Source organism: Pelophylax lessonae, assembly GCF_965119305.1.
Source record: "Pelophylax lessonae genome assembly, chromosome: 4".
Classification (NCBI taxonomy): Eukaryota; Metazoa; Chordata; class Amphibia; order Anura; family Ranidae; genus Pelophylax; species Pelophylax lessonae.
The window spans coordinates 71,373,285-71,385,312 of NC_138771.1; the positions used below are offsets into that span (position 1 = coordinate 71,373,285).

At 45.3% G+C, this 12,028-nt stretch overlaps 1 protein-coding gene across 4 annotated transcripts in view; it reads right to left on the minus strand.

Moving 5' to 3' along the window:
* The window catches only part of TP53BP1 (tumor protein p53 binding protein 1), a 197,087-nt gene that overhangs the window by 155,757 nt on the left and 29,302 nt on the right, over positions 1–12,028 (minus strand). Inside the window, exon 1 of one of the 4 annotated variants that reach the window (XM_082256054.1) lies at positions 1,500–1,634. The exons of the other annotated variants lie outside the window; for them this stretch is intronic. The gene's annotated coding sequence lies outside the window, so the exon portion shown is untranslated. Of the gene's footprint in view, positions 1–1,499; positions 1,635–12,028 lie in introns of those variants that run through there. 4 annotated transcript variants of the gene reach the window in all.

A 12,028-nucleotide genomic window follows, 5' to 3' on the forward strand; every position in this document is an offset into this window, starting at 1 on the left:
TCAGCGTGGTCACCTTAGAGGAGATTGCACGGTGTGTGTGTGTGGTCACCTACAAGAGATTGCACGGTGTGTGTGTGTGTGTGGTCACCTACAAGAGATTGCACGGTGTGTGTGTGTGTGTGTGGTCACCTACAAGAGATTGCACGGTGTGTGTGTGTGTGTGTGGTCACCTACAAGAGATTGCACGGTGTGTGTGTGTGTGTGTGGTCACCTACAAGAGATTGCACGGTGTGTGTGTGTGTGTGTGTGTGGTCACCTACAAGAGATTGCACGGTGTGTGTGTGTGTGTGTGTGGTCACCTACAAGAGATTGCACGGTGTGTGTGTGGTCACCTACAAGAGATTGCACGGTGTGTGTGTGTGTGTGTGTGTGGTCACCTACAAGAGATTGCACGGTGTTTATGGTCACCTACAAGAGATTGCACGGTGTGTGTGTGTGGTCACCTACAAGAGATTGCACGGTGCGTGTGTGGTCACCTACAAGAGATTGCACGGTGCGTGTGTGGTCACCTACAAGAGATTGCACGGTGTTTATGGTCACCTACAAGAGATTGCACGGTGTGTGTGTGTGGTCACCTACAAGAGATTGCACGGTGCGTGTGTGGTCACCTACAAGAGATTGCACGGTGTTTATGGTCACCTACAAGAGATTGCGCGGTGTGTGTGGTCACCTACAAGAGATTGCACGGTGTTTATGGTCACCTACAAGAGATTGCACGGTGTGTGTGTGTGTGTGTGGTCACCTACAAGAGATTGCACGGTGTGTGTGTGTGTGTGTGTGTGTGTGTGTGTGGTCACCTACAAGAGATTGCACGGTGCGTGTGTGGTCACCTACAAGAGATTGCACGGTGTTTATGGTCACCTACAAGAGATTGCACGGTGTTTGTGGTCACCTACAAGAGATTGCACGGTGTTTGTGGTCACCTACAAGAGATTGCACGGTGCGTGTGTGGTCACCTACAAGAGATTGCACGGTGTGTGTGTGGTCACCTACAAGAGATTGCACGGTGTTTGTGGTCACCTACAAGAGATTGCACGGTGTGTGTGTGGTCACCTACAAGAGATTGCACGGTGTTTGTGGTCACCTACAAGAGATTGCACGGTGTTTGTGGTCACCTACAAGAGATTGCACGGTGTGTGTGGTCACCTACAAGAGATTGCACGGTGTGTGGTCACCTACAAGAGATTGCACGACAGCATGTGTACAACAAGAGCAGATTGTACATTCTGATTGTATGGTCATTTAGAGTTCACTGTACAGATTGCATGGTTAATGGGCACCTGGAAGAGATTGTATATGGAGAGATTTGTAGACACTCATCAATGCATTGAGATCAGGTAGATATGAGCAATCAGAGCCCCTCCTCCATGCCATGTATACACATGGATCCCTCCATGGACTGGGCTCTGGACATGCACCCCCTTTGTTTCCTGTGGCCTACACACAGAGGAGGTGATGGCGGTACGATCATTCATACATGACATTTCCTCCACACTCACGTTCTCTGCATCCCCGGTGAAGACTCTGTCCGGCGGGGATTCAGCCCGGACTGTTCTATCCCCGATGTGTGCTGGAGGGAGCACAGGAACTGCCAGCACACGTTACCTCCTGCCCGGGAACCAGGCCACTCCCCCCGCCCCTCACACTGGACGGAGGCCTAAAGGCTTGCAGCCATTGGCAGAGCGGGAAAGAAATCCCGCCTTCCTTCAGCATGTTCGGCTCGCCATAGTTACTGTTGCTAAGGAGCACAGGGCTGGTTGCCTCTCATTGGTAGATGAAAGCCGGAGACCTTTAACCCGTTCAGTATTTGGAGCGATATGGCCCTCTGTGCTGTGATCTCACATCTGTATGATCTCTCCTTCCAGAGACATGAGAATCTACTGACCCCCCCCCCCCCTCACACTGCACCAAGCGGGGGGGGGGGTGAAAGAACGTTCTCTGTATGGAGAGAGACATTGGAGGCGGAGCCTGAATGGAAGAGCCAGACTTCCCCCATACAGAGAAGACTGGCATAGAGGTGACAACACACCGATCACTGACACCGCGGGGGGTGTCACCTTCACATAGCCGTCCGCAGAGGTGTGGTCTGTCAGCTCTATGATCCTACTGACAGTGACAATCCTACCCAGATCTCTATGATCCCCCTGACCATGACAATCCTATCAGATCTGTCTGCTCTATGATCCCACTGACAGTGACTATCCTATCAGATCTGCAGTTTTTACAATCTCTGACCATCTCCTGTAGTATGTGCTCAGTCTATGGCCATTTCTGATATAATGTCTGCAGACTCTGACCATCCCTTGTATCCTGTCCTCAGTCTCTGACCATGTCTGGTATTGTGTCTGCAGTCTATGACCATCTCTGGTATCATGTCCAGAGTCTCTGACCATCTCTGGTATAATGTTTACTGTCCCTGACCATCTCTTCCATCATATCTGCAGTATCCACAATCCCTGACCATCTCCTGTAGTATGTCCTCTGGTCATCTCTTGTATCATGTCCACAGTCTCTGACCATCTCTTGTGTCATGTCTGTATGTCTCTGGTCATCTCTTCTATCATGTCTACAGTCTCTGGCCATTTCTGGTATCATGTCCACAGTCTCTGACTATCCCTTTTATAATGCTCATGGTCTCCTACTATCTCTGGTATCATGTCTGCAGTCTCTGACAATCTCTTGTACCATGTCTGCAGTCTCTGACCATCACTTGTATCATGTCCTCAGTCTCTGACCATCTCTTGTATCATGTCTGCAGTCTATGACCATCTCTGGTATCATGTCTGCAGTCTTTGACCATCCCTTGTATCATGTCCACAGTCTCTGACCATCTCTTCTATCATATCTGCAGTATTCACAATTTCTGACCATCTCCTGTAGTATGTTCTCAGTCTCTGACCATTTCTGGTATCATGTCTGCAGTCTCTGACCATCTCTCGTATCATGTTCACAGTCTCTGACCATCTCTGGTTTTATGTCCACTGTCCCTGACCATCTCTTTTATAATTTATGCAGTTTCTGACCATCTCTTGTATCTTGTCTGCAGTTTCCGACTATCTCTTGTATCATGTCCTCAGTCTCTGACCATCTCTTGTATCATATCCACAATCTCTGACCATCTCTTGTAATATGTCCTCAGTCTCTGACCATCTCTTGCATCATATCCACAATCTCTGACCATCTCTTGTATTATGTTCTCAGTCTTTGGCCATCTCGTGTATAATGTCCTCAGTCTCTGACATCTCTTGTATCATTTTCTCAGTCTCTGACCATCTCTGGTATCATGTTCACAGTCTCTTACCATCTCTTATATTATGTCCACAGTCCCTGACCATCTCTTGTATCATTTCTGCAGTTACTGACCATCTCTTGTATCATGTCTGCAGTCTCTGACTGTCACTTGTATCATGTCTGTAGTCTCTGACCATCTCTTGTATCATGTCCTTAGTCTCTGATCATCTCTGATATCATGTCTGCAGTCTCTGACCATCCCTTGTATCATGTCCACAGTCTCTGACCATCTCTTCTATCATATTTGCAGTATTCAAAATCTCTGACCATCTCCTGTAGTATGTCCCCACTCCCCAGTCTCTGACCATTTCTGGTAAAATGCCCACAGTCTCTGGCCATCTCTTGTATCATGTCCACAGTCTCTGACCGTCTCTGGTATTATGTTCACAGTCTCTGACCATCTCTTGTGTCATGTCTGCAGTCTCTGGCCGTCTCTTCTATCATGCCTGCAGTCTTTGGCCATTTCTGGTCCATAGTCCCTGACCATCTCTTCTATTATATCTGGAGTTTCTGACCATCTTTTGTATCATGTCCGCAGTCTCTGACCATTTCTTCTATCATGTTCACAGTCTCTTACATCTCTTCTATCATGTCAGCAGTCTCTGACCCTCTCTTCTATCATGTCAGCAGTCTCTGACCATCTCATGTATCATATCCATAATCTCTGACCATCTCCTGTATTATGTCCTTAGTCTCTGACCATTTCTTTCATCATATCCACAATCTCTGACCATCTCTTGTAATATGTCCTCAGTCTCTGACCATCTCTTGCATCATATCCACAATCTCTGACCATCTCTTGTATTATGTTCTCAGTCTCTGACCATCTCTTGTATCATATCCACAATCTCTGATCATCTCTTTTATTTAGGATTACCACCTCATCCCTTTAAACCAGGACACATATTAATTACACAGGTTCTGTGGCTGATTAAGGTGGTAAATAAACTCATTTAGTGCCTTAAGTGCATTATATTAGCCTCAGAACCTGTGTAATTAATATGTGTCTTGGAATAAAGAGATGAGGTGGCAACCATACTTGTATTATGTCCTCAGTCTCTGACCATCTCTTGCATCATATCCTCAGTCTCTGACCATCTCTTGCATCATATCCACAATCTCTGACCATCTCTTGTAATATGTCCTCAGTCTCTGACCATCACTTGTATCATATCCTCAGTCTCTGACCATCTCCTGTACCATGTTCTCAGTCTCTGACCATCTCTTGCATCATATCCACAATCTCTGACCATCTCTTGCATCATATCCACAATCTCTGACCATCTCTTGTATTATGTTCTCAGTGTTTGACCATCTCTTGTGTCATGTCCGCAGTCTCTGACCACCCCCCTTATCTTTTCCAAAGTCTTTGACTATACCCTGTTGTGTGTTTGCTGTCTCTGATAATGAATATCCACTGAATTTTATGTGTGGCCCTTAGGTGATATCAAGGGCCACACTTGAGGCTCCTCATATCAAGAAAGTTAACCATCACTGATCTCAATGTATGAGCATTCCCCAATCTGACTATAAATAGGTTCTGTGATATTGTAGACACCTCTCCCCCACATTCATGCACAACTAAATACATTTCAGGTGCATAAAAAAGGTGATTTGGGCCAAAAGTACCTTCCTGCAGAGTCCTACGGACACTTGGAACCAGGATCTCAGGGGTTACAATCAGCAGCAAATGGCAGGCACACCTCTCCTTCACTAGAAGCATCTTTACGCATTTAGTGGTTTCCTGCAGTTAGAGACAGATGTCAGCCCCTGGATGCAATCACTGTGGGGGGGTGGCGATTTCTGTCGCTAACCCCATTTAACTGCTGGATGTGCTTCTACCTTGAATGATAGATGTGTTCAGCAGCAGAGGCATGGCTCTTTTCAGCCTGGCATTCAGTTAGAGGGTTCATTCACACAGACATGCTTATTAGTACATCTGTGAAAAATGCCACCTTTGCCCGCACAAGATTCACAGGTGTTCCATACATCTGCCTTCAGGCCGTCCCTCTCAGGTCTACTGAGATGCAGCAACGGCACGGACACAGCCCCTGGTCCCAATATGACAGCAGTGCCGGTACAGGTGCACGTCCTTGAACGCAAACACCTGTGCATCCAGTGAGGGCAAAGACAGCCCTTTGAACGGGTGTACAGATAGGTACACCTGTATGAATGAGGCTATACAGCAGGAGTCTCCATTGGCCAATTTATTATCCTTCAGACTTAAGAGGGGCTGGCCAGTAGGAATAGAATTTGTTCTGGTGTCGGTAACAATGCCCCATCATTGGTGTAGGAGGAAGAGTTCCCCATTGTTGGTGTCATTTAGAGGAACCCTGCCCTATCATTGGTGTCAGTGGGAGGAATAGTGCCCCATCTTTGGTGTGAGTGGGAGGAATAGCTCCCCATTATTGGTGTCGGTGGGAGAAGTAGTGGCCCATCATTGGTGTCAGTGAGAGGAACCGTGCCCTATCATTGTTGTCAGTTGGAGGAATGGTGCCCCATCATTGGTGTCAGTGGGAAGCATAGTGTCCCATCATTGGTGTCGTCAGTGGGAGGAATAGTGCCCCATCTTTGGTGTCAGTCAGAGAATTAGTGCCCCATCATTGGTGTCAGTGGGAGGAATGGTGCTCCATCATTGGTGACAGTGGAAAGAATAGTGGCCCATCAGTGGTGTCAGTGGAAAGAATAGTGGCCCATCAGTGGTGTCAGTGGAAATAATAGTGGCCTATCATTAGTGTCAGTGGGAGCAATAGTGCCCCGTTGGTGTCAGTGAGAGGAACCATGCCCTTTCATTGGTGTCAGTGGGAGGAATAGTGCCCCATCATTGGTGTCAGTGGGAGGAATAGTGCCCCATCATTGGTGTCAGTGGGAGGAACTGTGCCCTTTTATTGGTGTCCGTGGGAAGAATAGTGCCCCATCATTGGTGTCAGTGAGAGTAATAGAGCCCCATCACTGGTGTCAGTGAGAGAAACCATGCCCTATCGTTGGTGTCACTGGGAGAAATAGTGCCCCATTATTGGTGTCAGTGGAAGAATAGTGCTCCAAGGGCTGGATAAAAGCAAGCAAAGGGCTGCATCTGGCAGTTTGGAGACCACTGCAATACAAGCTGAGCAATCACCGCTGATTGTAACATCTGGGATTCCTGCTGCAGGAATCTACAGGAGAGAACGTTTTTCTGGATGGGAACTCACAGCTAATTTTCTTAACAATAAAGTAACAGCCTGAGTAGAAAATCCTGTCCCCTGCCAGCATGCTACAGAGGAGGACTTTTGCTTTCTGTGGGGTCTAACAGCCCCCCCCCCCCCCCCCTCCACTGCTAAATCAGACTTATAGATCATCATCTGCAATCAGTACATGTCATGCTGTGCAACTCATTTTAAAATCTGCAGTGCAATATCAGAACACATTACATTATGTGCTCACTTAGGCATAAGCTATGGAGAAGCAAGACCTGTACCCTGAGATATATGGAAGCTGCAAATGCATTGCCTCTGGCTTTATTACTTTTGTGCAGAGTGGAAAATGCTGGCCTAGCAAGTGCTCTTATTCAGTAATTAAATGAATTAAACAACAAAAATCCCATCCAGGATGCAAAAGTAGTTTACCAGTGAATTGCTTCAATAATAACAGATTATAGGCTCATTTCACAAAGCTAACACACCGGGATAAGGATACTTATTTAAAAAAAAAGTGAGTTATTTTTCGTTAAGTCCAATGAGAATTTAAAATAAGTCATGTGGCTAAAAATAACTTGCCCTAGGCTTTGTGTAAAGCTTTGAGAATTAAAGTGGAACTAAACCCTCCTATCCTTTTCAGCCAAGGAAACTGCCATCCTAGCCTCTGTTGATTGTGCTGCACATGTGATCAGTAATGAGTTGATGGTTTGACAGTTTGGTTGAGAGCACAAGCAAATGTGACAGTTAGTATTTCTGGAATGTTGGGACTGTAACTGTTTTTAACAACTTCAGCCTTGGAAGGTTTACCCCCTTCATAACCAGGCCATTTTTTGCAATACGGCACTGCTTTACTTTAACTAACAATTGCGCGGTTGTGCAACGCTATACCCAAATAAAATATATGTCCTTTTTTTAGAGCTTTCTTTTGGTGGTATTTGATCACCACTGGATTTTTTAATTTTTTGCGCTATAAACAAAATAAATACAGACAATTTTGAAAAAAAAAAAACAATATTTTATGCTATAAAACATATCTAATAAAAAAATGTAAAAATCTGATTACTTCATCAATTTAGGCCAATATGTACTCTGCTACATATTTTTGGTAAAAAAAATCCCAAGAAGCGTATTTTGATGGGTTTGTGCTAAAGTTATATATCGTCTACAAGCTATGGGACATTTTTAAAGAATTGTAATTTTTTTTTTTACTAGTAATGGCGGCAATCAGCGACTTATAGCGGGCTTATGACATTGTAGTGGACAAATTGGACAGTAAGTGACACTTTTTTGGGGACCGGTGACACTAATACAGTGTCACTGGTACTAATGACACTGGCTGGGAAGGGGTAAACATCAGGGGAAATCAAAGGGTTAAATGTGTTCCCTGGGTGTGCTTTCTAGCTGTGGGGGAGGTGCTTGTACTGTAAGAAGACAGAGATCCGTGTTCCTGCTTAGCAGAAACACCAGATCTCTGTCTTCTCCTGTCACAGAATAGTGATCTGCCTTGTTTACATAGGCAGACCGCCGTTCTGCCTGCCTCGGGGACGATTGGCAGGTCCCAGTGGACATCGGGTCCGCCGGACCCACTAATTGGCTCCTGCCGTGTCCAGCTACAGCAGGAGTGGGTCGCCGGCGGCACGCTTGCGAGCCCCAGACCCGTAAGAAAAAAATAATGTACAGGTACGTGATTTTGCCCTAAAGGGCCACCCTGCCACAGTATATGTAAGTGAGGCGGTCCTTAAATGTTTAAACAACAAAAATCCCATTCAGGATGCATTAGTAGTTGTACGGTGCATTGCTTTGATAATAACAGATTACACGCTCAAATCACAAAGCTAACACCCCAGGAGAAGGATTGCTATTCTCAAAAAAGTGACAGTTATTTTCAGTTGAGTCCCATGAGATTTTAAAATTACGGTCATGTGGCTAAGAATAATGTTCCTTAGGCTTGTGTAAAGCTTTAGGAAAAATTCCTATGAGAATTCCGCTCAGCTTTTCACAATCGTTCAGATTTTAACCACTTCAGAACCAGGCACTTTTACCCCCTTCCTGCCCAGGCCAATTATCAGCTTTCAGTGCTGTCGCACTTTAAATGACAATTGTGCGGTCATGCAACACTGTACAATAAGAATTTTTTATCATTTTTTCACATAAATAGAGCTTTCTTTTGGTGGTATTTAGTCACCACTGGGGTTTTTAAATTTTTTTTGCTAAAACGAAAAACAGTGAAAAAGTTTAAAAACAAAACAAGTTTTCCTTAGTTTTTATTATAAAATTTTCCAAAAAAATAATCTTTTTTCAAAAATGTAGGTCAAATCTATTCTGCTTCATTTCTTTGGTGAAAATAACCCAAATCAGTGTATATTATTTAGTCTGTAGGAAAGTTATAGAGTCTACAAACTATGGTATATACCAGTGTTTCTCAACTTCGGTCCTCAGGGCACACTAACAGGCCAGATTTTAAGTATTACCTTGAGGAGATGCAGACTAGAATACTGCAATCACTGAGCAGCAAATTATATCACCTGTGATGTATTTCAGTTTTCTTGCAAACCTGGTCTGTTAGGGCTCTTTCACACGGGCGGTCCGATCAGATCCGCCTGTCTGTTTTTTAGGCGGATCTGATCGGATGCCTCATTCAGCCCTATGGGGCAGCGGATGTCAGCGGTGACATGTCCTCTGACACCCACTGCCATCCGCATCCGATCCTGTCCGTGAAATCCGGACGGATGGAAACCCTATTTTCCATCCGTCCTGGGGATCGGATAGGATGGGATCGGATGAGAGCGGACAGGCGGTCCGCTCTCATCATATTCCCCATAGAGAGCAGCGGGGGCTGTGACACCTCCCTCTCCACACTGCAAGCCGAGACGGAGCTGTCATCCGCCGGAGGCGGACCGTGTGAAAGAGCCATTAGTGTGCCGTGAGGACCCGTGTTGAGAAACACTGGTATATACAGTATATCTGAAAAATGATCAATCCTGATGTACTGACAGCCTATCTCATTTCTTGAGGCCTGAAAATGCCAGGACAGTACAAATGACCCCCCCCCCCAAATTACCTCTTTTTGGAAAGTAGAGGTAAGAGTAAAAGTAGAGTCCAAGGTATTTAGTAAGGGACATGGTGAGTTTTTTGAAGTTGTATTTTTTTTGTCATCATTGGAGGCCGCATCCATCTTCACCTGTCTTCCTTCCGGGTCCACGCACTCTGGCTGTGTGATTGGCTGTGGCCGCGTGATGTCTCTCCCGTGCATGAGCGCAGGAGCTGCCGGTCATCAGTGGCAGTTCCTTCAGAGCGCATGAAGAAACAGCATAGATAACATCATCAGCTGCATAATCAGTAAATATCTCCTAAATGGTACATGTTTAGGAGATATTTACAGTACTTATAGGTAAGCCTTATTATATGCTTACATATAGGTACAAATAATTAATGGAAGTTTACTTCCTCTTTAACACAGTGTGATCAGAGAAATATAATGTTACCATAGTAACAATGTACCACTCTGGGGAAGTAATCAGGATTTTCTTTTTTTACACATTATGTTTGCTTATAACAGTGTATTACATTGCTAGAAGCAAGCATTTTACTTAATTAAACTGATACTTTCAGTGTGTTTTGTTGTGATTAGCTGTGATTGGTTAAAGCTAATCACATGGTGCAGATGGGCTGTGATTAGCCCTGTCTTTACCATGTGATCAAATTGAGCAATCACAGATAGCAGCACAATTGTACAGAATGGATGGCATCAAAGGAAGCCATTCATTGTGTACAACTGTCATGTGACCATCTGTGATTGGTCACGGGGGTCATATGGCACGAAAGAAAATGGCCTCTGCCCCCACCTATAAACTGGCCTTCATAGCAAAGAACACATTGAAGGGAAACACACATGAGACAACGCCTATGCTGGTTGGTGTCATATGGCACCAACCAGCAGCGAGCCAGTACTCTGATCAGTTATCTGCCGTGTCCCATGGACACGCCCGGTGACAGATCGCATCACTGCACGGCCCCACGATCGGCGCTTTCTGACAGGATGTCATATGACATCCAGTCAGGATAATAAAACCACCGCCAAGCTGTCATTTGTCTATAGGCCGGGTGGGAACTGGTTATTATGTACATAATATAAAATTATTATTATTGGGGATTTATATAGTACCAACAGTTTGCGCAGCGATTTACAACATGAGGGTAGACAGAACAGATACAATACAATTCAATACAGGAGGAATCAGAGGGCCCGGCTCATTAGAGCTTACAATCTAGGAGGGCGGGTCAAGTGATACAAAAGGTAATAACTGGGGGAGGAGGCGATGGAGAAAATGAAAGTACAATTGTTCGGTGAGGGTAGGATAGGCTTCTCTGAAGAGGAGGGTTTTCAGGGATTGTCTAAAAGCAAACAGAGTAGGAGATAATCGGACAGATTGGGGAAGATAGTTCCGTAGGATAGGAGAAAATCAGGAGGACTCGGGAAAGTTCCTGGAGGCAAGCATGAGGAGAGGTGACAAGAGAGCCAGTGAGCAGGAGGTCTTGGGAGGAACGAAGAGAACGATTTGGTTGGTATTTTGAGACTAGGTTAGTGATGTCGCTGGGAGCCGAGTTATGGATGGCTTTGTAAGTTGTTGTTAGTATTTTGAATTTAATTAGTTGGGTAATTGGCAGCCAATGGAGGGATTGACAGAGAGGAGTAGCAGACACTGAGCGGTTGGTAAGGTGGATAAGCCTGGCAGCAGCATTCATGATGGACTGAAGGGGGAAAAGCCCATGTAGAGGTAAGCCAATGAGAAGGGAGTTGCAGTAGTCGAAGCAAGAGATGACCAAGGGGTGAATTAGGAGCTTAGTGATGTAGAAAGGAAAAGGAGAGGAGGAGGTAGAATTGTAAGTAAGAGAAACAGACATAGTTCCTCAAGCGCTAAGAACCGTGGGTCAAGGGATGATATAAAACATCCAAGAAATTATGACTCATCTGGAATAAGTACAGCTGACCAATAACATTTGGAAAAAATGTGGCATAAAGAAAAACAACTCACGGACAGCACTCAATGAACCAGATAATCAAATGGGAGAACTGCAGAAGTCAAATAAGCCATATGTGTAGGCATTGTTTATTTCATCTTTGGACATAGTAATAAGTTAAAAAGATAAAGAAGGTTAAAGAGCCAACAATATGTGGCATCTAGAGCCTGAAAGACATTATGCCCCTCGGCACACTTCGTACGCTCCCGGACCTGATGGGGTCCTTTGCCCTGCCCCGTTGGATAGGTTTTCGCTATCTCCAATTGCGCCATGCGATCCGTGCTCAGTTCCCGGTTACCCCTGTCCTGCAGCCTGACCTGGAGGATGTGTTGGCGCAAGCTGAACTGCCTAAACCTCTCTCTGCTCTTTATGCTACCCTGTTGGCTACAGACTCCCCTGCATTGGAGCATCTTTGGCAAAGGTGGTCTTCGAACATACCTGACTTGCAGGGCTCAAAATTTCAAGTCCTGAGCTACTAGCCAGGCCTTAAGAGTTACTCGCCACCAGTTGCCCCACCCAACCTTACCCTTTGATTGTTC